The sequence below is a fragment of the Nicotiana tabacum genome, chromosome 4, assembly GCF_000715075.1.
Source record: "Nicotiana tabacum cultivar K326 chromosome 4, ASM71507v2, whole genome shotgun sequence".
Classification (NCBI taxonomy): Eukaryota; Viridiplantae; Streptophyta; class Magnoliopsida; order Solanales; family Solanaceae; genus Nicotiana; species Nicotiana tabacum.
Window position 1 is genome coordinate 136,166,080 of NC_134083.1, and position 23,952 is coordinate 136,190,031.

Consider the following 23,952-nt stretch of genomic DNA (forward strand, 5'->3'; position numbering starts at 1 on the left):
AACCGGTGCCGGTATGATGGCATGAGAATCTTGCTGAGATTTGTTGCTCGACAACCTAGGACAATACAGCCTGATGTGACCAATGTTCCCACACTCATAACACCCATCCTGTTGTTGTGGCTACTGAAGCTGAAGCTGACCCGAACAGGATGGATAACCGTTGTAGTGACTCTGGAGCAGTGGTGCATTGATAGGATCTGAATGTGCACTAAATGTTGGCTACCCAAAGTAAGGCATGATAGGACTATGACTCCCTGAAGCATCGTGAGAAGCCTGAAGTGCTGAATAAAATGGCCTGGGAGGATGGCCCCTACCAAAAGTACCCCTGCCTCCAAATGAGGCACCTCTGAAATTACTTGAATGACGGGGCCTCTTATCTGAAACTGGACCTCTCTCCTGAGCACGAACTAACTCGATCTGCCTAGCAATATTCACGATTGTCTGGAAGAAAATATCACTCCCCTGTCTCCTTGGCCATCTGAAGCCTGATAGTATAAGTGAGTCCATCAATGAATCTTCTCACTCTCTCCTTTTCAGTAGGAAGTAAGACAATGACATGACGTGCTAAGTCCACAATTCGGGTCTAATACTCGGTAACAGTCATACTACCCTACTGGAGACGCTCAAACTGCCAGTGGTATTCCTCTAACAGTGTAATAGGAAAAAACGTCTCTAGAAACAGTTGTGAAAACTGCTCCCAGGTAAGTACAGGTGAATCAACTGGTCTAGCAAATACATAATCTCTCCAGCACCTCTTGGCGGAACTAGTCATCTAAAACACAGCAAAATCGACTATGTTGCTTTCACCTATTCCCATGTTCCGCAACACCTCATAGCAACGGTCAAGATAATCATGTGGGTCCTCAGTAGGTGTACCACTAAAGTGAACTGGAAAGAGCTTAGTAAACTTGTCCAATCTCAATAAGGCCTCAGAAGATATGGCGGGTCTATCACTGGCCTGTGCCGCAATAATTGGCTGAACTATCCTAACTGGCGGGACTGCTGGAGCCTGATACTGGGGAGCCATCTGCTCCGGAGCGGGAGTAGTGGGAGTTTGTGCTCCTCCCTCAGCCTGTGAGACAGCTAGTGTCATTGGAAATGAACCATTCTAGGACACACCCTCCATTAGGCTCACCAAACGGACTAGAGAGTCCTGAAGTACTGGAATAGCTATGAATCCTTTCGGGACCTGAACTGGTCCTACAAGTACAGTCTGAGTTGGAACCTCCGCTTCGAAATCCACTTAAGGCTCCATAACATGTGCTGCTGCTAGAGCTCGAGGATGGGCTCTGCCCCTGCCTCTACCTCGGCCTCTGGCACGACCTCGGCCTCGGCCTCTACCCCTGGTCATAGTTGTCATCGGGGGCTCTGGTCCCTATCCGTTGGTAGATGTATTGCGTGTTCTCGCCATCTGCAAGAGAATAAGAATAGAATGGTTTAATCGTCGATGATAGAATAACATCGCACGACAGAATAAGAAAGAAGTGATATTGTTCTTAAACTCCATAGCCTCTGAGAGATAAGTATAGAGGTCTCCGTACCGATCCTTCAGACTCTACTAAGATTTCTCGTGAGACCTAAGTAACCTACTGCTCATATACCAACTTGTCACGACCCGAAATTCCCACCTTTGGGATTGTGATGGCGCCTAACATTTCACTTGCTAGGCAAGCCAAAGTTAGAATAATTTAAACCATTTTTAACAATTCATTTTTAATTAAATAGTAAAGAAACCAAGAGGGGTTGCTCTGATGGTCAGCAACCTCCACTTCCAACCAAGAGGTTGTAAGTTCGAGTCACCCCAAGAGCAAGGTGGGGAGTTCTTGGAGGGAAAGATGCCGAGGGTCTATTGGAAATAACCTCTCTACCTCATGGTAGGGGTAAGGTCTGCGTACACACTACCCTCCCCAGACCCCACTAGTGGGATTATACTGGGTTGTTGTTGTTGTTGCATTTTTAATTAAATAGTAAAGAAACCAACGACCGGAATAATATCTAAATTTAAATTGCAAACCAAAAATAATACGATGTATAAATACCATCCAAGAACTGGAGTCACAAGTACACGAGTTTCTAGAATAATACAAACAAGGGTCTGAACAAAATAAAGTTGTCTGAAAGGAAGCACACAGCTAAGATAAAGTAGAAGGGGACTTCAGAACTGCGAACGTCGTGCAACTATACCTCAAGTCTCCTATGATAGCTGAATCCGAGAAAATCTACCGCATACCGCTGGGACCAACTCCGGTATCTGCACAAGAAGTGCAGAGTGTAGTATGAGTACAACCGACCCCATGTACCCAGTAAGTGCCGAGCCTAACCTCGATGAAGTAGTGACGAGGCTAAGGCAGGTCACTTACATTAACCTGTACGCAATAATAATAATAATAATAATAATAATAATAATAATAATAATAATAATAATAATAATAATAATAATAATAATAATAATAATAATAATAATAATAATAATAATAATAATAATAATAATAATAACAAGAATAGAAGTAAGACCGGTAAATCATATCAATTAACTAAAGTCAATTCAGCAGTCATAATCCCTTAATTAATTTCCGTTGCGGCGTGCAACCCGCTCCAACAATATAAACTTAACATAAATCTGTTGCGCCGTGCAACCCGCTCCAACAATATAATTTAACAATTCTTAAATGTAAAAATAGACAATAAATACCACATTAATAAGAAATTATTAGGCAACAAGGCATAAAATAATTATAATTTATTTAGGAAATAAGTAATGACAAGTAGCAATTAATTGTGGAAATCTAGGAGAAAATAGGCCATTTAATATTTAATATGTTAAATGCCAAATAGAAATTAAGAAACATAAGTCAAATAAGCAGGTAGCAATTATAGCATGGATTCAAGACATAATATTGGGCAAGGACTATGAGAGAATTAATTAACACAATAATTAATTCATGATTTAAATAATTTATGATATTCAGATAAATATGCAAACAATTAATTTGGCGACGTATAAGCACTCGTCACCTCGCTTATACGTCATTACACATGAATTTCACTTAACAAATAAGTCAACGGTTCTATTCCCTCAAGTCAAGGTTAACCATGACACTTACCTCGCTTCGCAACCAAATTCAAGATTCCAATAAACCTTTGCCTCGCGAATTGGTGTCTGAAATCTTCAAATCTAGTCACAAACAATTCAATATACTCAACACGAATCATAGGAATTAGTTCCATATGAAATTACTAATCTTCCGAATAAAAATCCAAAATTCATCTAAAAATCCAACAATGGGACCCATGTCTCGAATCTCGGGAAAATCACGAAATTCAAATACCCATTCCGAGACGAGTCCAACCATACAAAAATTATCAAATTCCGATATCAGATTGTCTTTCAAATCCTAAATTTTCGTTTTTGGAAAGTTTTACAAAAATTCCAATTTCTTCCATCTAAATCCGAAATAAACGATAAATATAAACATGAATTTATGAAATATAATCACTTTCGGGTATAGAACACTTACCTAAGTCGAAGTCGTGAAAACCCCCTTTGGAATCGCCCAAATTCGAGACTCAAAACTAAAAAATGAGTAAAAATGGCTAACACCCGATTTTTATGTGTTCTGCCTAGCATTTTTGCATCTGCGGACTTGCATTTGCGAGACAAAACCTGCATTTGTGGAACAGGGCAGCCAAGCAGAGGAGCGCATCTGCGGACCTTCACGTCGCAGAAGCGACTGTGCATATGCGCGAAGGGAACCGCAAAGCGCGAAAGATCGCATATGCGATCATGGCACCGCTGAAGCGGGCATCGCACCTGCGTCCCAAGCTTCGCAGAAGCGAAGCTTCTCCCCTGGCCTCAAAGTTAGAGAAGCGACACTGCCTCCGAAGAAACGATTACGCACCTGTGGCCAAAATTGTGCAGGTGCGAAACACCAGAACCAAACCTGCAAGTTTTTACTAAAATGGTCTGAAATAAGCCCGAAACTCACCCGAGCCACTCGGAACCTCGTTCAAATATTTCAACAAGTACCGTAACATAAAACGGACTTACTTGGGTTCTCAAATCACGTCAATTAACGTCGAAATTATAATTCACACCTCGATTCGGACTTATGAGTTTCAAACGTTTCACTTCATAAAACCAGCATCGAAACGTGTTAAATGAATCCAGAATGATTTCAAATTTGGCGCATAAGTCATAAATGACATAATGGAGCTATTCCAACTCTCAAAATCTCAATCTATGCCCGATATCGATAAAGTCAAATTTGCGGTCAAACTTTGGAATCTTTAAACTTTCAAACTTCTAATTTTTCAATAAATGGTGATAACTCAAATTAGGGACCTCCAAATTAAATTTCTAGCATACGCCCAAATCCCAAATTACGATACGAACCTACCGGAACTGTCAAAAATACTGATCCGGGTCTGTTTGCTTAAAATATTGACTGAATTCAATTTAAGTGAGTTTTAAAGCACAAATTCATATTTTTATCAATATTTTCATGTAAAAGCTTCCCGAAAAATTATACGAATTGTGCACGCAAGTCGAAGAATATTGAAAGGTGTTATTCGAGGTCTCAGAATACATAACTGATTATTAAATTTAAAGATGACATATTGGGTCATCACATTACAACTATGTCATTTCCCTATGAGTTATTTTGTTTAAAATTTTAGTGTTATTTTGGTCTATCAATATTATATTTGGCTTTTATAATAATATAGTCTCTTCTGTTTCTAAATGAATTTGGACAATATAATACGTTTTCAAATTAAATTAGTAATATAAATTTTTTAAGAAGTATATCCTAAAAGTAATAGGATTACAAGGCTAATATCTATGCCCGAAAATAATTATACTAATAGGATTCCTAAAGGTAATCACGTAGGATTCCTAACGTGTAGTATTATGTCTAAAACTAATAGGATTACAAGGCTAATGTCTAGAATTCCGCTTATGTCATTTTATTGTGAGTTATTATGCTTAATATTAAAATATTATTTTTATAATTCAACATTTTATTCATGCTTGTATAATTACTAGTCTCTATGTTAGTACGATACACGAGGTATCTTGTGTGAAATATTGCAAAACGCATTCCAAAAGTAATAAATTTTAAATTGCATAAACATTCTAAAACTTCATGTTACTGAATATGTATGAAGTTTTTTCGGTCCATAAATATGTATGAAGTTCGATAATTAGCTCCTTAAAACAACAAAAAAGGGAAAACGAATATAATATAAAATCCAAACTAATTACCTCATTAACAAAAGTGTTTGACACAATCTAAGGATAAAATGGAGCTAAATATTCTAAGAATTATGTTAGTTGTAAAATTACTTAAAGAATGCAACAACATTTAATAATTATGGTCACACCATGTAATGGTTACTCGGAAGTCATATTTCTTTAGATTAAGATATATTAACAACGGAGAAAACAAAGAATAAAAAGTCATTTTGTCATTTCTGCCTTTCATGACATTACTTTTTGTTGTACTGCACGTTATCCTATGTTAATTAGTACAAAATTTTATATCTAAAAATTTAAAATTCTTAATCACATAAAAAATTTTGAAAACATATTTTACCCCTAGAAATTCTTCAACTCCAATCCTAATCAATTCAATTTCTAGATTCTAACTCCTTAAGGTGAAAATTTTAGTAACGATAAGGATATATATAGCTAAAATATTAAATGAAAAGAAAAAATGTTTAATAATATAATACCTAAATTGTAATGGAACACGTTTTGCCACGTCCTTTTTTTTTTTTATTTTGTTTGTTGGTTTCCTTTTTATTTGGGATAGACCAAAGGTGTCCACTTTAACAAAACATAAGAGATATTCTATATTCAATAGTATAGATAAAGGATAAAAATACTCTTGTGCCAATCCTTTTATTGGAGTAGTATTATTTAAGGGAAGAAGATCAATACAAAAAATAATGCTAGTCATAGAAAGACTTTTAAATATGGTAGGTCTCTATAGTTATTGTAGACCTTTACTTGGACTATATAATCAATGTTTTGTAGTGATAGCAGTTTTTGACTATGTATATTAGATTGCAACTTGGAAAGTTAATGTTTTGTCGTGATTCAACCGCAAAAATATCAAACCAGATTACCTCTATAAACTCTATTAAATCCCATATATCCAACAACCATATACAAGAGCGTAAAACGCATACAAATAGTATCCAAATATTACGGAATTACAGAATATCATTAAATGTCACATAAGGGGCATATCCGGTTTATATGTATTCTCAAATTTATACTTAGTTATGGTAAATTCATGTAGCATGACATAAAGTTTGAATTTTCTTCTATAAGCAATTTGAAGAGTATATAAGCCGGTCAAAATTAAAGTTTGAATTTTTTTCTATACAATATTATATATTATCTTAACAAAAGAAAATCTTAAAATACCAAATCTCTGCAACAAAGTCACAAAATAAAATACCTATCTTGCTTGATCGGCAAGATAGGCTATGTATTTATTGGCGGTCGAAGTTTTTGTCACGACCCCAAATTCTCTCCGTAGGATGTCGTGATGGCACCTAGTCTTTAAGACTAGGTAAGCCTATCAATGCGGAATAATAATAAATATCTGAAATAAATAAACTACAATTCAAACAATTTCAACTCCCAAAACCCGGTAGAAATAAGTCACACACTTCTAAGAATTTATTCTCTATGTCTCTATACATCAGAGTCTAAAGCAAATAAGGAAGACAACATAGTAAGATAGAAGGGGACTCCGGAGTCTGCGGACGCTGACAGATATACCTCGAAGTTTCCTCGTACAGCTAGTTTACTGATGCGTAGTCTGATAAAATATACTTGTATCTGCACAAAAAACCTGTGCAGAAGCGTAGTATGAGTACACCACAGCGGTACCCAGTAAGTGACAAGCCTAACCTCGATAGAGTAGTGACGAGGTCAGGTTAGGCTCTACTGGAGAATAAATAATGGCATGGTAAAATGTTTAAATAATATTATAAGATAAAATGACAATGGAAATGAATCAAGTAGTATGTCACATCAAATAATAGCAAATAAATACCTCGTGGAAACAAAACAGAATTCTTTTCAACTTTAAGAAAATCACAACAATAATCAAAGGCAACTGCGGCCATAAAGCAATATCAACAAGGGCACTCCCGGAGTACCGCCTCGTAGTCCCAAATTATAAATAAATTCACAATATCTCATTTCCTTATCTCACCGCGGGAGCCTTCACAATTTATTTTAAAGAAAATATTTTTCCCGAAATAGCATCCCGCGTTTTAGCCATCCTTATCACACCGCATGACTTCTAGTAGTTTCCCCTACTAGCCACGTGTATCAAGCCACTCTTATCTCACCGCATGCATTTCAATACCCAGACCTTATACCACCGCATGCGTATCAATATCACAATATATCACAATTTGCACCTCAGGTGCTCAAATAATTTAACTTGCCAAAATAATTCAACAACAAAATTTTTCACAATAAAGAGCTCACGGCTCATGTCAAAATAATTCAAAAATAATATTTTTCCACAATAAAGAACTCACGGCTCATGTCAAAATAATTCAACAATAATATTTTTTCACAATAAAGAGCCCACGGCTTATGTCAAAATATTTCAACAATAATATTTTTTCACAATAAAGAGCTCACTGCTCCATCACAATAAGTACGAAAATCTTATAAAAATATTCAGGAGTAAATAATTCAGGAAAATAATATTTCAAAATCTTTGCTTCAATATCAAGTTTAAAAATGTCAAATACTTCATATTAATAATATTTAATTTAAAGAAAATCAACCTTCAAATAATGCACAGAATAAAAGAAACCAAGTTCCAACTAAACAGATAAAACAATTAGCAGGAAAAGGTCAAGCAAATTTAAAATATAAACATTAAATCAATAATGAAGAATATAACAAAATAAAATAATTTAATTAATGTGCAACAGTGATCTACACAATTTAAAACATAATCTTTCACATTTAGCCCGTGTACACACTCGTCACCTCGTGTACACGATTTTTCACACATTACAATTATCAATCCTAGGCGAAATTTTTCCCACACAAGGTTAGACAAGTCACTTACCTCGACTTAATCCAATTTAACCAAGTATTATGCTTTTTCCTCAATTTTTCGACTCTGATCGACTCGTATCTAGTCATAATAAATTCGATACAGTCAACAAAAATTATAGTAATCAATTTCATAAGAAAATATTATATTTTTCAATAAAATTCGAAATTAGCTCAAAATTTGTCCGTGGGGCCCACATCTCGGAATCCGGTAAAACTTACAAAATTCGATAACCCATTCAATTACAAGTTCACTCATACCAATTTTACCAAATTCCGATAACAACTCGACCTCCAAATCTTAAAGTTTTATTTTTGGAAGATTTTGCAAAAATCTTGATTTTTCTTCCATAAATTCACGGATTCATGATGTAAATGAGTATGAAATCATAAAATATAATCAATATAGGATAAGGAACACTTACTCCAATATTTTCCCGTGAAAATAGACCAAAAATCGCCCAAGAACCGTGCTCCAAAAATTCAAAACGAAATGAAGGAAATGACCATTTTTGGTCCTTAAATTTCTGCTCATCCGTCACTAAAAGTCCATTTTCCGTCATTAAAAGTCCACAAGAACTTGCTTGTACCAGCTTTCCTTCAATCGATCATACCTTTATGTACAAATGTCCAAATAATGAATGGTTTAACTTTCTGGAAACTAGAATCAAACGACTACAACTTTCATGTTTTGAAAGTTTCCGCTTCCTTATGAATTGCGAGATATAAGCTTCCAAATTCGGCTCCATGTATCAGAAATTTCTGGTGTAATTGCTTTACCAGCCTTCATTCAATCCATCATAACTTTCTGTACAAATGTCCAAATAATGAATGGTTGAACTTTCTGGAAACTAGAATCAAATGACTACAACTTTCATGTTTTAAAATATTTTTGGTTCATTATGAATTGAGAGATATAAGCTTCCAAATTTGGCTCCACGCACCAGAAATTTCCAGCAACCCTCTTTGTCCGAAATCCATTCCGTTTACCTTCCGAAATCCACCCGAGACCCTCGGGACTTTAACCAATTATTCAAACATGTCCCAAAATACAATACGAACTTAGTTGAGGCTTTAAACTACATCAAACAACATCAAAACGATGAATCGCACCTCAAATCAAAATCGATGAACTTTGAACTTTTAAATTCTATATCTTGTGCTGAAACATATCAAATCAATTCGGAATGACTTTAAATTTTGCACACAAGTCATAAATGACATAAAAGACCTATTTCAATTTCCATAATCGAATTCCGACTTCGATATCAAAAAGTCAACTCCCCGGTCAAACTTCCCAAAAATTTAACTTTTGGCATTTCAAGCCTAATTCCACTACGGACTTCCAAATAAAATTATGATTATGCTCCTAAATCCAAAATCACCATACGGAACTATTGAAATCATCAAAATTTTATTCCGGGATCGTTTGCACATAATTTGACATCCAGTCACTATTTGAACTTAAACTTTTAAGTTTTCATCAAAATTCCATATCTCGGGCTAAGGACCTTGGAATTTGATTCCGGGCATACGCCTAAGTCTCAAATCATGATACGAACCTGCTGGAACTGTCAAAATACTGATCCGAGTCCGTTTGCGCAAAATATTTACCAAAGTCAACTCAATTGAGTTTTAAAGCTCTAATTCACATTTTAATCCATTTTTCACCTGAAAACTTTCTAGAAAATTTTACGGACTGCGAACGTAAGTCGATGAATGAAAAATAGTGTCTTTTGAGGTCTTAGAATACAAAATTAATTATTAAATTTAAAGATGACATTTTGGGTCATCACAGTTTTATACTACTTTTGGTCATCACAGTTTTATACTACTTGGACGCTAGAAATAAGTAATGTATATATGATTAATATAGAATTTTAATATCTTGAATATTACAATTACATCCATCTTTAATTTGCTTAGTTAAACAAATACATTAGTTATTTAAGGGCATAAAAATCTATCAATATTACGTGAATATAGTCATTCAATATTTAGCATAAAATATTCATACTTTTATAATAACTAGTCTCTATAAATGTGTGTCGCGCATTATTTTTTATCAATGTAAATCATCGCAAAAATTGTTAGGTAATATTAATTCTAATTACATTAACTTTAACAGCAACACTGCGTAAAATATTAATATTAAATAAAACAAACAAGTTTACCAGTGATGCCTTATATCCCCAAACATGTTGTCTAGCCTATTCAAGATGTTAGATCTTGTTTTAAAAAAATAAGGTGATGGTTATAATAAAATATAGAGAAGTATATATTTTTAGCTGCTCCTAAATAATAGCCAATAAAATTGTAACGACTCGGCCGATTGTTTTAAGAATTAGCGTCCCGTTCGGTAGATTAAGGTCTCGAGCAGCTTCGTATTATATATTTTGACTTGCGTGTGTGGCCGAGTTCGAATTCCGGACTATTCAGGGTCAATTTGGAAGAAAGATTCTTGTTTTAGAAGCTTAAGCGGTAAGAGTTGACCGGAGTTTAACTTTATGTAGACAACTTCGTAATGGCGTTTTGATGATTTCAACAGCTTCGTATGGCGATTTTGCACTTAGGCGTGTGTCCGGATTTGGATTTGGAGGGTCGTAAGGTAATTTAAAGCATTTCGGTGAAAATTAGAAAGTTGAAGTTTTGGAAGATTGAGAGGCTTGATGGGAGTTGACTTTGTTGATATTGGGCTCGGATTATAATTTCGAGAGTTGGATTAGCTCTGTTATGTCAATTGGGTCTTGCATGCAAAATTCGACGTCATTCAGGTCTGATTTGATATGTTTCGGCACGAGGTTTGAAAGTTGAAAAATTTGACGATTCGTGGTACGATTTGTAGTTTCGGCGTTATTTGATGTGATTTGAAACATAGAGCGAGTCCGTGATAGGTTATGGAACTTGTTGGTATGTTTAGACGGGGTCCCGGGAGCCTCGGGTGTGTTTCGGATGGGATACGGGTCATTTTCTTGTGTTTTGGAATGCTGAAGTTCTGGTGTCTGATGTCCTTCTATGTGATCGCGTAGGTGAAACCGCGATCGCGAAGGCTGTTTTAGTGACTGGTCTTTTTTTCTCTTCGCGTTCGTAGTGGATGTTTCGCGATCGCGAACGTGTGAATCCGTTACATCGCGTGCGCATTTGATCTTACGCGTTCGCGTAGAGTTGGCCATGCTGGGGAGTCCCACTTTGTTCTTCGCATTCGCATGTCTACCTTCACGATCGCGTACGTTGAGGCAGTCTTGAACCGTGTTCGCATCACCTTATTCGCGATCGCGTAGTGCATTCTTGGCAGCTGGTAACTTCGCAATCGCATATTGATTTTCGCGATGGCGATGTGTTATACCTGGGCAACAGAATATAATTTCAAAAATTGAGTGTTTTTGTCCATTTTTCATCTTTTGAGCTAGAGGCCTCAGATTTGGGCGATTGTTTGGGGCTTATTCACGTGTTTGATTGGGGTAAGTATTCTTTATCCGAAAATGATTATATTTCATGATTCCATAATTGTTTTCATCATTAAATTAGTAAATTGAATGGAAGAAAATGAGAATTTTGTATAAATCTCTCAAAAATGCAAAATGAGGATTTGAAGGGTGATTCGATATCAGAAATTGATAATTTTGGTATGGTTGAACTTGTTATCGAATGGGTATTCAGATTTTGTGAATTTCATCGGGTTCCGAGGTGCAGGCCCGGGGGTTGACTTTTTAGTTTTTAATAAAAATCGAAACTTTATTATCCGGAATTATTTCCTATGTGTTTTCTTTATGATTTGAAGTTATTTTGGCTAGATTTGAGCCCTCGAGAGGTTGTTTCACTCGAGAAGGTCATTTTAGAGCACTAGTCTAGCTTCTTTGAGGTAAGTATCTGTGATGACCCAAAAGGTCCTCTTTAAATTTAATAAATTATTGCTGTGTTCTGAGACCTCAAATAAAACTATTCATCATTCCTCGACTTGCGTGCGCAATTCGTAAATTTTTTCCAGAAAGGTTTTATGTGAAAAATTGATTAAAATATGAAATAGAGTTTTTAAACTCAATTGAGTTGACTTTGGTCAACATTTTGAGCAAACGGACCCGGATCAGTGTTTTGACAATGCCGGTAGATCCGTATCGAGATTTAGAACTTGGGTGTATGCCCGGAATCGAATTCGGAGGTCTCTAGCTCGAGTTATCGCATGTTGTCCAAATTTTAAGTTTAAAGGTTTAATGACTTAAGAGATTTGACTAATGTTTGACTAATGTTTTGGTTTAATGTGAATATATTATGAGAGCGGGTTGCACGATGCAACAAAATTGAATGTGAATATATTGTGAGAGCGGGTTGTACGCTGCAACAGAATTGAAGGAAATGATAATTGGTTATAAATGCTGAGTTGGCTTCAATTATTATAAATGAGTTACCTGATTTATTTCTATTATTGTTGTTGTTACTAATATTGCGTACAGGTAATGTAAGTGACCCGCCTTAGCCTCGTCACTACTTCGTCGAGGTTAGGTTCAGCACTTACCAGTACATGGGGTCGGTTGTACTGATACTACACTCTGCACTTCTTGTGCAGATTTCGGAGTTGGTCCCAGCGGCGTGCCATAGACTTGCCCGAATTTCAGCTACTCGGAGGAGACTTGAGGTATAACTTTATGGCGTCCGCAGTTCTGAAGTCCCCGTCTATTTTAATTTAGCTGTGTGTTTATTTTCAGACCTTTATTTGTATTATTCTAGAAGCTCGTGCACTTGTGACACCAATTCTGGGATAGTATTTAGACACCATTTTTTTTATGGATTATTCACTACATTTCAGACTTTACTTCCGCATTTGTTCTTTGATTATTAATAAATTTAAAAAATTATTTTAAAAATAGATAATATTATTCTAACGTTGCCTTGCCTAGCAAGTGAAATGTTAGGCGCCATCACGGTCCGAAAGTGGGAATTTCGGGTCGTGGCAGATTTTTACGGAAAAATATTGGGGTAAGTGTTCATTATCCTATATTGATTATATTTCATGATTACATACTCATTTACATCATCAATCTGTGAATTTATGGAAGAAAAATTAGATTTTTATAAAATCTTCCAAAAATATAAAATTAAGAATTGAAGGTCAATCCGATGTCGGAATTCGATAATTTTTATATGGTTGAACTCGTATCGGAACGGGTGTTCGGTTTTTGTGAGTTTTTTTTGAGATTCGAGACGTCAGTCCCACAGTCAGTTTTTAAAATGAATTTCGGATTTTAATCCGGAAACATAGTAATTTCATATGGAATTAATTCCTACGATTCGTGTTGATTATATTGAATTATTTGTGACTAGATTTGAAACTTTCAAACACTAATTCGCGAGGTAAGGGTGTATTGGAATCTTGAGTTGGTTGCAAATCGAGGTAAGTGTCGTGGTTAACCTTGACTTGAGGGAATAGAACCCTTGAATTATTTGTTACGTGAATTTCATGTGTAACTGTCACGTCCCGAAATTCCCACCTTCGGACCGTGATGGCGCCTAACATTTCACTTGCTAGGCAAGCCAATGTTAGAATAATATTATCTATTTTAAAAATAATTTTTAAATTTATTAATAATCAAAGAACAAATGCGGAAGTAAAGTCTGAAATGTAGTGAATAATGTATAAAAAACAACAGTGTCTAAATACCATCCCAGAATTGGTGTCACAAGTGCACGAGCTTCTAGAATAATACAAATAAAGGTTTGAATAAAATAAAGCTGTCTGAAAATAAACACACAGCTAAAGTAAATTTGACGGGGACTTCAGAACTGCGGACGCCATGCAGTTATACCTCAAGTCTCCTCCGAGTAGCTGAAATCTGAGCAAGTTTATGGCACGCCGCTGGGACCAACTCCGAAATCTGTACAAGAAGTGCAGAGTATAGTATCAATACAACCGACCCCATGTAGTGGTAAGTGCTGAGCCTAACCTCGACGAAATAGTGACGAGGCTAAGGCGGGCCACTTACATTACCTGTACGCAATATTAGTAACAACAACAATAATAAAATTAAATCAGGTAACTCATTTATAATAATGGAAGCCAACTCAGCAGTCATAACCAATTATCGTTTTCATCAATTCCCGTTGCAGCGTGCAACCTGCTCTGACAATATATTCACATTCAATTCTGTTGCAGCGTGCAACCCGCTCTCACAATATATTCATTTTCAATCCTCTCATATAATTATTTTTAATCAAGTATATATATATTGACTTTTAAATAAGTCTATTGCGGCGTGCAATCCGATCCCCCAAATATTCATTTACCAATTCTTATAAAAGAAATTTCCCCAATAAATGCGAAAATTAATATAAAATTTTAAGACAACAAGCATAGAATAATTATGATTTAATTATGAAAAAAATAATGACAAATAGCAATTTATTATGAAAATCAGGGAGAAAATAGGCAGTTTAATATGCTAAATGTCAAGTAGCAATTAATACACATAATTCAAATAAGATGTAGCAATTAATGCAGGAATTCAAGAATTAAATTTGACAAAAAATAGGAGAGAAACAATTATTATAACAATTAATTCATGATTTAAAATAATTTATGATTTTTTAAGTAAATATGCAAACATTTAATTTGATGACGTATAGCCACTCGTCACCTCGCCTATACGTCGTTCACATGCATTTCACATAACAAATAATTTAAGGGTTCTATTTCCTCAAGTCAAGGTTAACCACGACACTTACCCCGCTTTGCAAATTCCAATCAATTACTCAACCACAACTTTTCCTTTTAAATTTGTCTCCGAAAGCTTCAAATCTATTCACAAACAATTCGATATATTCAATACTAATCATAGGAATTAATTCCATATGAATTTACTAATTTTCTGGATAAAATCCGAAATTCATTAAAATATTTGGCAGTGGGACCCACATCTCAAATCCCGAAAAAACTCATGAAATACGAAAAAACGTTCCGATACGAGTTCAACCATTCAAGAATTGTCCAATTCCGATATCAAATGGACCTTCAAATCTTAACTTTTCGTTTTTAAAAGATTTTATAAAAATCCGATTTCTTCCATCTAAATCCGAAGTAAATGATGAATATAGACATGGATTTGTGAAATATAATCACTTTTGGTTAAAGAACACTTATCCAATTCAAAGTCGTGAAAATCCCCCTTGAAATCGCCCAAATCCGAGACTTGAAACTCACAAATGAGTAAAAATGGCGACTTCCGAATTTATGGGCTATGCCCAGTCATTTTCGCATCTGCGGATAAAAGATCCGCATTTGCAGACTCGCATTTGAGAGACAAAGCTCGAATTTGCGATGCCAGGCTGCCAGGTGAAGTTCCGCATCTGCGGACACTCCTGTCGCACCTGCGACATCCGCTTCTGCGCAAAAAGGCCGCACCTGCGAAGACCCCAGGCCAGCCCAGTCCCGCATCTGCGTGAATTGGTTTGCATCTACAGACACGCTTCTGCGACAAGCTGTCCGCTTCTACGATCGAAGCCTGGACACGCCTGGGCGCATCTGCGATGGAAGGCTCGCTTCTGCGAGCTCGCACCTGCGGTCAAAAATCCGCAGGTGCGATTACACCAGAAGGCCAAATTTTAGATTTTTGCTTAAGTCCAATTCTTGTTCCGATTTCGATTCGAATCACACTCGGGGTACTCGGGACCCCGTCCGAATATACCAACAAGTCCCATAACATAATAGGACTTACTCAGGGTCTAAAATCACGTCAAATAACATCGAAATTGCAATTCACACCTCGATTCGAACTTTGAGTTTTAAACTTTTCAATTTGCAAATCTCGTGCCAAAACATATTAAATGAATCCGGAATGAATTCAAATTTGGAACACAAGTCATAAATAACATAACAAAGCTGTTCAAATTTCCAGAATCAGATTCCGGCTCCGATATCAAAAAGTCAACCCCGTGGTAAAACTTGGAAATCTTTAGCCTTTAAATTGCTAGTTCCGTCAAATGGTCATAACTTGAGCTAAGAACCTCCAAATTAAATACCGGGCATTCTCTCAAGTACCAAATCACGATACGGAGCTACCGGAACTGTCAAAACACTGGTCCGTATATGTTTGCTAAAAATATTGACCAAAGTCAACTCAGTTGAGTTTTAAAGCTCTATTTTACATTTTAATCCATTTTTCACATAAAAACTTTTTGGAAAATTTTACGGACTATGCACGCAAGTCGAGGAATGATAAATGGTGCTTTTCAAGGTCTTGGAACACATAATTACTTATTAAATTTAAATATGGTATTTTGGGTCATCACAATCTCCACCTCTAAAACAAACATTCGTCCTCGAACGGAGTTAGAAACAAGTACCTGAGCTGGAGAAAAGGTGTGGATATTTACTCCGCATGTCCGACTCGGATTCAAAGGTAGATGCCCCTACCGGTTGACCTCTCTATTGCACCCGAACTGAAGGATAACTCTTAGACCTCAACTGTCGGACCTGCCGGGCTAGAATAGCCATCAGCTTCTCCTCGTAAGTCAAATCTTTGTCCAATTGGACTGAGCTGAAATTTAACACATGGGACGGATCACCATGATATTTTCGGAGCATAGACACATGGAACACCTAATGAACCGCTGATAAACTAGGTGGTAATGCAAGCCTGTAGGCTACTTCACCCACACTTTCAAGAATTTCAAAGGGTCCGATATACCTAGGGCTCAACTTGCCCTTCTTTCCGAACCTCATTACACCTTTCATAGGTGAAACCCGGAGCAATATTCTTTCTCCAACCATGAATACAATATCACGAACTTTACGGACGACATAACTCTTTTGCCTAGACTGAGTTGTGCTAAGTCGATCCTGAATAATCTTGACCTTATCCAAGGCATCCTGTACCGAATCGGTACCCAACAACCGAGCATCTCTCGGTTCACACCAACCAACTGGCGATCGGCATCGCCTTCCGTATAATGCCTCATATGGAGCCATCTGAATACTCGACTGGTAGCTATTATTTTAACCAAACTCTGCAAGTGGCAAGAAATGATCCCAAGAACCTCCAAAGTATAAACATCTGCAGCTAATGGCCTCTCACCAACCGGAATATACGCAAGACTGCCCATACTCACAGACTTTCTACTCAAAGCATTGGCCACCACATTAGCCTTTCCGGGGTGATACAAAATGATGATATCATAGTCTTTCAACAACTCCAACCATCTTCTCTACCTCAAATTAAGATCCTTTTGTTTGAACAGATACTGAAGGCTACGATGATCAGTAAATACCTCACACGAGACACCGTAGAGGTAATGCCTCCAAATCTTCAGCGCATGAACAATGGCTGCCAATTCTAAGTCATGAACAGGATAATTCTTCTCGTGAACTTTCAACTGCCACGACGCATATGCAATTACCTGGCCATCTTGCATTAATACTGCACCAAGCCCAATGTGAGATGCATCACAATATACCGTATAGGATCCTGAACCTGTGGGTAATACCAACAATGGTGCCGAAGTCAAAGCGGTCTTGAGCTTCGGAAAGCTCAATTAAGACTCGTCTGACCATCTGAATGGGACACCTTTCTGGGTCAATCTGGTCAATGGGCTTGCTATAGATGAAAACCCTTCCACGAACCGACGATAATAACCTCCTAAACCCATGAAACTCCAAATTTCTATAACTAAAGTAGGTCTAGGCCAACTCTGAACATCCTCAATCTTCTTAGGATCCACCTTTATGCCTTCTGCCGATACAACATGCCCCAAAAAGGAAACTGAGTCTAACCAAAACTCACATTTCGAAAACTTGACATATAACTGATTATTCTTCAAGGTGTGAAGCACACTTCGAATATGCTGCTCATGTTCCTCTCGACTGCTGGAGTAAATCAAGATATCATCAATGAATACAACCACAAAAGAATCCAAATAAGGCTTGAACACCCGATTCATCAAATCCATAAATGTTGCTGGGGCATTTGTTAACACAAATGACATCACTAGGAATTCGTAATACCCATACCGAGTCCGAAAAGCTATTTTAGGGACATCAGATGCCCTAATCTTCAACTGATGGTAACCAGACCTCAAATCGATCTTCGAAAATACCTTGGCACCCTGAAGCTTATCAAATAAGTCATCAATTTTTGGCAGTGGATATTTGTTTTTGATAGTGGCCTTGTTCAACTGCCGATAATCTACACACATCCGCATAGAGCCATCTTTCTTCTTTACAAATAATACTGGTGCACCCCAGGGCGAGACACTAGGTCTAATGAATCCTTGATCAAGAAAGTCTTGTAACTACTCTTTCAATTCTTTCAACTCTGGCGGGTCCATACGGTATGGTGAAATAGAAATGGGCTGAGTGTCCGTAGCCAAATCAATACAGAAGTTAATATCTCTGTCGGGTGGCATCCCCGGCAAATCTGCTGGAAACACTTCTGGAAATTCATGAACAACTGGTACTGAGTCCATAGAAGGAGCATCCGCACTGGGATCGCGAATATAAGCCAAATAGTCTAGACACACTTTCTCTACCATACACCGAGCTTTCATATAAGAAATAACCCTGCTGGCAAAATGGCCAGGAGTTCCTTTCCACTCTAACTGAGGTAACCTAGGCATAGCTAGGGTCACTATCTTGGCATGACAATCCAATATAGCATGATAAGGGGACAGCCAGTCCATACCCAAGATGACATCCAAATCTACCATATCAAGAAGTAGAAGATCCACACTAGTCTTAAGATTACCAATAGTAACCACACATGAACGATAGACATGATCTACTATAAAAGAGTCTCCCACCGGTGTAGATACACACACAGAAGCACTCAGAGAATCATAAGGCACAACCAAATATGAAGCAAAATAGGAGGACACATAGGAATAAGTAGATCCTGGATCAAATAGAATTGAAGCATCTCTATGGCAAACTAAAATAATACCTGTGATCATAGCATCAGATGACTCAGCCTCAGGCCTAGCTGGAAAAGCATAAAATCAGGGCTGGGCCCCACCACTCTGAACTGCGTCCCTGGGACGACCTCTAACTAGCTCACCTCCACCTCTATTGGCCCGACCTCTATTTCTAGCTGCCTGATCCCTGCCTCTAGTTGGCTGAGAAGGCAGGGAAGCAAGCGGTGCCGGTATGAAGGCACGAGAATCTTGCCGAGATCTGTTACTCGCCAATCTAGGGCAATACCTCCTAATGTGACTAATGTTCCCACACTCATAACACCCATCCTGATATCGTGGCTGCTGAAGCTGAAGCTGACCAAAATGGGCCGGAAAACCGCAGTTATAACTCTGGAGTGGTGAAGCACTGTTAGGAGCTGAATGTGCACTGAATTTCGGCTGTCCAAAGTAAGGCATAATAGGACCGTGACTCCCTGAAGCACCGGGTGATGCATGAAGTGCTGAATTAAACGGTCTGGGAGGATGACCCCTACCAAAATTACCCCTGCCTCTAGACGAGGCACCACCGAAACCACCAAACTAATGATGCCTCTTATCAGACCTTTGCCCTCTCTTTTATGCAAGAACCATCTCGATCCTCCTCGCGACATTTGCAGCCGCCTGAAAAGAAATATCACTTCCGGTCTCTTTGTCCATTTGAAGCCTGATAGGATGAGTGAGTCCCTCAATAAACCTCCTCACTCTCTCTCTCTCTCTCAGTAGGTAGTAAAAGGAGAGCACGACGGGCCAAATCCACAAAACGAGACTCATACTGAGTAACAGTCATACTGCCCTGTTGTAGATGCTCAAATTGCTTGCGAAATTCCTCTCCCAGTGTGATAGGGAGGAACTTCTCCAGAAATAGCTAAGAGAACTGCTCCCAGGTAAGTGCAGGCGATCCGACTGGTAGGGTTAATGTATAATATCTCTACCACCTTTTGGCGGAACCCGTCATCTGAAATATAGCAAAATTAACCCCATTGGTCTCAATTATACCCATGTTCCGCAGCACCTCATGGCAGCGTTCAAGATAATCTTGTGGGACCTCAGAAGGTGTACCACTTAAGTGAACTGGAAAGAGTTTGGTAAACTTATCAAGTCTCAATAAGGCCTCAAAAGACATGGCGGGCCTATCACCGATCTGTGCCGCAACAACTGGCTGAACTACCCCAACTGGCGGGGCTGCTGGAGCTTGATTCTGGGGAGCCATCTGTTCCGGAGCGGGAGTAGTGGGAGTTTGTGCTCCTCCCCCAGTTTCTGAAACGACTGGTGCCATTGGAAATGTACCATTCTGGGCCACGCCCTCCATAAGACTCACCAAACAGACTAGAGCGTCCTGAAGCACTGGAGTAGCTATGAATCCTTTCGGGACTTGAACTGGTCCAGCTGGTACATTCTGAACTGGAACCTCCTCCTGAAGGTCCACCTGAGGTTCTATAACAAGTACAACTGCTCGAGCTCCGGGATGAGCTCTCCCTCGGCCTCTACCTCGGCCTCTAGCATGACCTCGACCTCGACTCTACCCCTGGCCATAGATGCCACTGGGGGTTCTGGTCCCTGCCCATCGGTAGAGGTATTACGTATTCTCACCATCTGCGAGAGAATAAGAGTAAAATAGTTCAATCATCGATGACAGAATGAAATCGCATGACAGAATAAGAAAGAAGTGATATTGTTCCTAAGCTTCATAGCCTCTGAGAGACAAGTACAGACATCTCCGTACCGATCCTTCAGACTCTACTAAGCTTGCTCGTGAGTCGTGAGACCTATGTAACCTAGTGCTCTGATACCAACTGTCACGTCCCGAAATTCCTACCTTCGGACCGCGATGGCGCCTAACATTTCACTTGCTAGGCGAGCCAACGTTAGAATAATATTATCTATTTTTAAAACAATTTTTAAATTTATTAATAATTAAAGAACAAAAGCAGAAGTAAAGTCTGAAATGTAGTGAATAATCCATAAAAAAACAACGGGGTCTAAATACCATCCCAAAATTGGTGTCACAAGTGCCCGAGCTTCTAGAATAATACAAATAAAGGTCTGAATAAAATAAAGTTGTCTGCAAATAAACACACATCTAAAGTAAAATTGATGGGAACTTCAGAACTACAGACGCCATGCAGTTATACCTCAAGTCTCCTCCGAGTAGCTGAAATCTGAGCAAGTCTATGGCACGCCGCTGGGACCAACTCTGAAATCTGCACAAGAAGTGCAGAGAGTAGTATTAGTACAACCGACCCCATGTACTGGTAACTGCTGAGCCTAACCTCGACGAAGTAGTGACGAGGCTAAGGCGGGTCACTTACATTACCTGTACGCAATATTAGTAACAACAACAATAATAAAATTAAGTCAAGTAACTCATTTATAATAATGGAAGCCAACTCAGCAGTCATAACTAATTATTGTTTTCATCAATTTCCGTTGCAGCGTGCAACCCGCTCTCACAATATATTCACATTCAATTCTGTTGTAGCGTGCAACCGGCTCTCACAATATATTCATTTTCAATCCTCTCATATAATTATTTTTAATCAAGTATATATATTGACTTTTAAATAAGTCTATTGCGGCATGCAATCCGATCCCACACATGTTGACTTTTAATAAGTCTATTGCGGCGTGCAATCCGATCCCCCAAATATTGACTTTAAATAAATCTATTGCGGCGTGCAATCTGATCCCCCAAATATTTATTTACCAATTCTTATAAAGGAAATTTCCCCAATAAATGCGTTAATTAATATAAAATTTTAAGACAACAAGCATAGAATAATTATGATTTAATTATGAAACAAATAATGAAAAATAGCGATTTATTATGGAAATCAGGGAGAAAATAGGCAAATTAATGTTTAATATGCTAAATGTCAAGTAGCAATTAATACACATAATTCAAATAAGATGTAACAATTAATGCTGAAATTCGAGAATTAATATTTGACAAAGAATAGGACAGAAACAATTATTATAACAATAAATTAATGATTTAAAACAATTTATGATTTTTCAAGTAAATATGCAAATAATTAATTTGACGAAGTATAGACACTCGTCACCTCGCCTATACGTCGTTCACATGCATTTCACATAACAACTAATTTAAGGGTTCTATTCCCTCAAGTCAAGGTTAACCACGACACTTACCTCGCTTTGCAAATTCCAATCAATTACTCAACCACAACTTTTCCTTTTAAATTTGTCTCTCAAAGCTTCAAATCTATTCACAAACAATTCGATATATTCAATACTAATCATAGGAATTAATTCCATATGAATTTACTAATTTTTCGGATAAAATCCAAAATTCATTAAAATATTCGGCAGTGGGACCCACGTCTCAAATCCCGGAAAAACTCACGAAATTCGAACACCCGTTCCGATACGAGTTCAACCATAAATAAATTGTCCAATTCCGATATTAAATGGACCTTCAAATCTTAACTTTTAATTTTTGAAAGATTTTATAAAAATCCGATTTCTTCCATCTAAATCCGAAATAAATGATGAATATAGACATGGATTTGTGAAATATAATCACTTTTGGTTAAAGAACACTTACCCAATTCAAAGTCGTGAAAATCCCCCTTGAAATCGCCCAAATCCGAGACTTGAAACTCAAAAATGAGTAACAATGGCGACTTCCGAATTTATGGGCTCTGCCCAATCATTTTCGCATCTGCGGATAAAAGCTCCACATTTGCGGACTCGCATTTGCGAGACAAAGCTTGCATTTATGATGCCATGCTGCTAGGTGTTGTCCCGCATCTGCGGACACTCCTGTCACACCTGCGACATCCGCTTCTGTGCAAAAAGGCCGCACCTGCGAAGACCCTAGGCCAGCCTAGTCCCGCATCTGCGTTAATTGGTTTGCATCTGCGGACACGCTTCTGTGATAAGCTGTCTGCTTCTGCGATCGAAGCCTGGACATGCCTGGGCGCATCTGCGATGGAAGGCTCGCTTCTGCGAGCTCGCACCTACGGTCAAAAATCTGCAGGTGCGATTACACCTGAAGGCCAAATTTCAGATTTTTGCTTAAGTCCAATTCTTGTTCCGATTTTGATTCTAATCACACTCGGGATACTCGGGACCCCGTCCGAATATACCAACAAGTCCCGTAACTTAATAGGACTTTCTCGGGGTCTAAAATCACGTCAAATAACATCGATATTGCAATTCACACTTCGATTCGAACTTTGAGTTTTAAACTTTTCAATTAGCAAATCTCGTGCCAAAACATATTAAATGAATCCGGAATGACTTCAAATGTGGCACATAAGTCATAAATGACATAACAGAGCTGTTCAAATTTCCAAAATCGGATTCCGACTCCAATATCAAAAAGTCAACCCCGTGGTCAAACATGGAAATCTTTAGCCTTAAAATTGCTAGTTCCGTCAAATTAAATTCCGAGTATTCGCCCAAGTCCCAAATCACGATACGGAGCTACCAGAACTGTCAAAACACTGGTACGGGTCCGTTTGCTAAAAATGTTGACCAAAGTCAACTCAGTTGAGTTTCAAAGCTCTATTTCACATTTTAATCTATTTTTCACATAAAAACTTTTCGAAAAATTTTAAGGACTGCGCACGCAAGTCGAGAAATAATAAATGGTGCTTTTCAAGGTCTTGGAACATATAATTACTTCTTAAATTTAAATATGAAATTTTGGGTCATCACATTCTCCACCTCTAAAACAAATATTCATCCTCGAATGGAGTTAGAAAAAAGTACCTGAGCTGGAGAAAAGGTGTGGATATTTACTCCGCATGTCTAACTCGGACCCCCAGGTAGATGCCTCTACCGGCTGACCTCTCCATTTCACCCGAACTGAAGGATAACTCTTATACCTCAATTGTCAGACCTGCCGGGCTAGAATAGCCATCGGCTCCTCCTCGTAAGTCAAATCTTTGTCC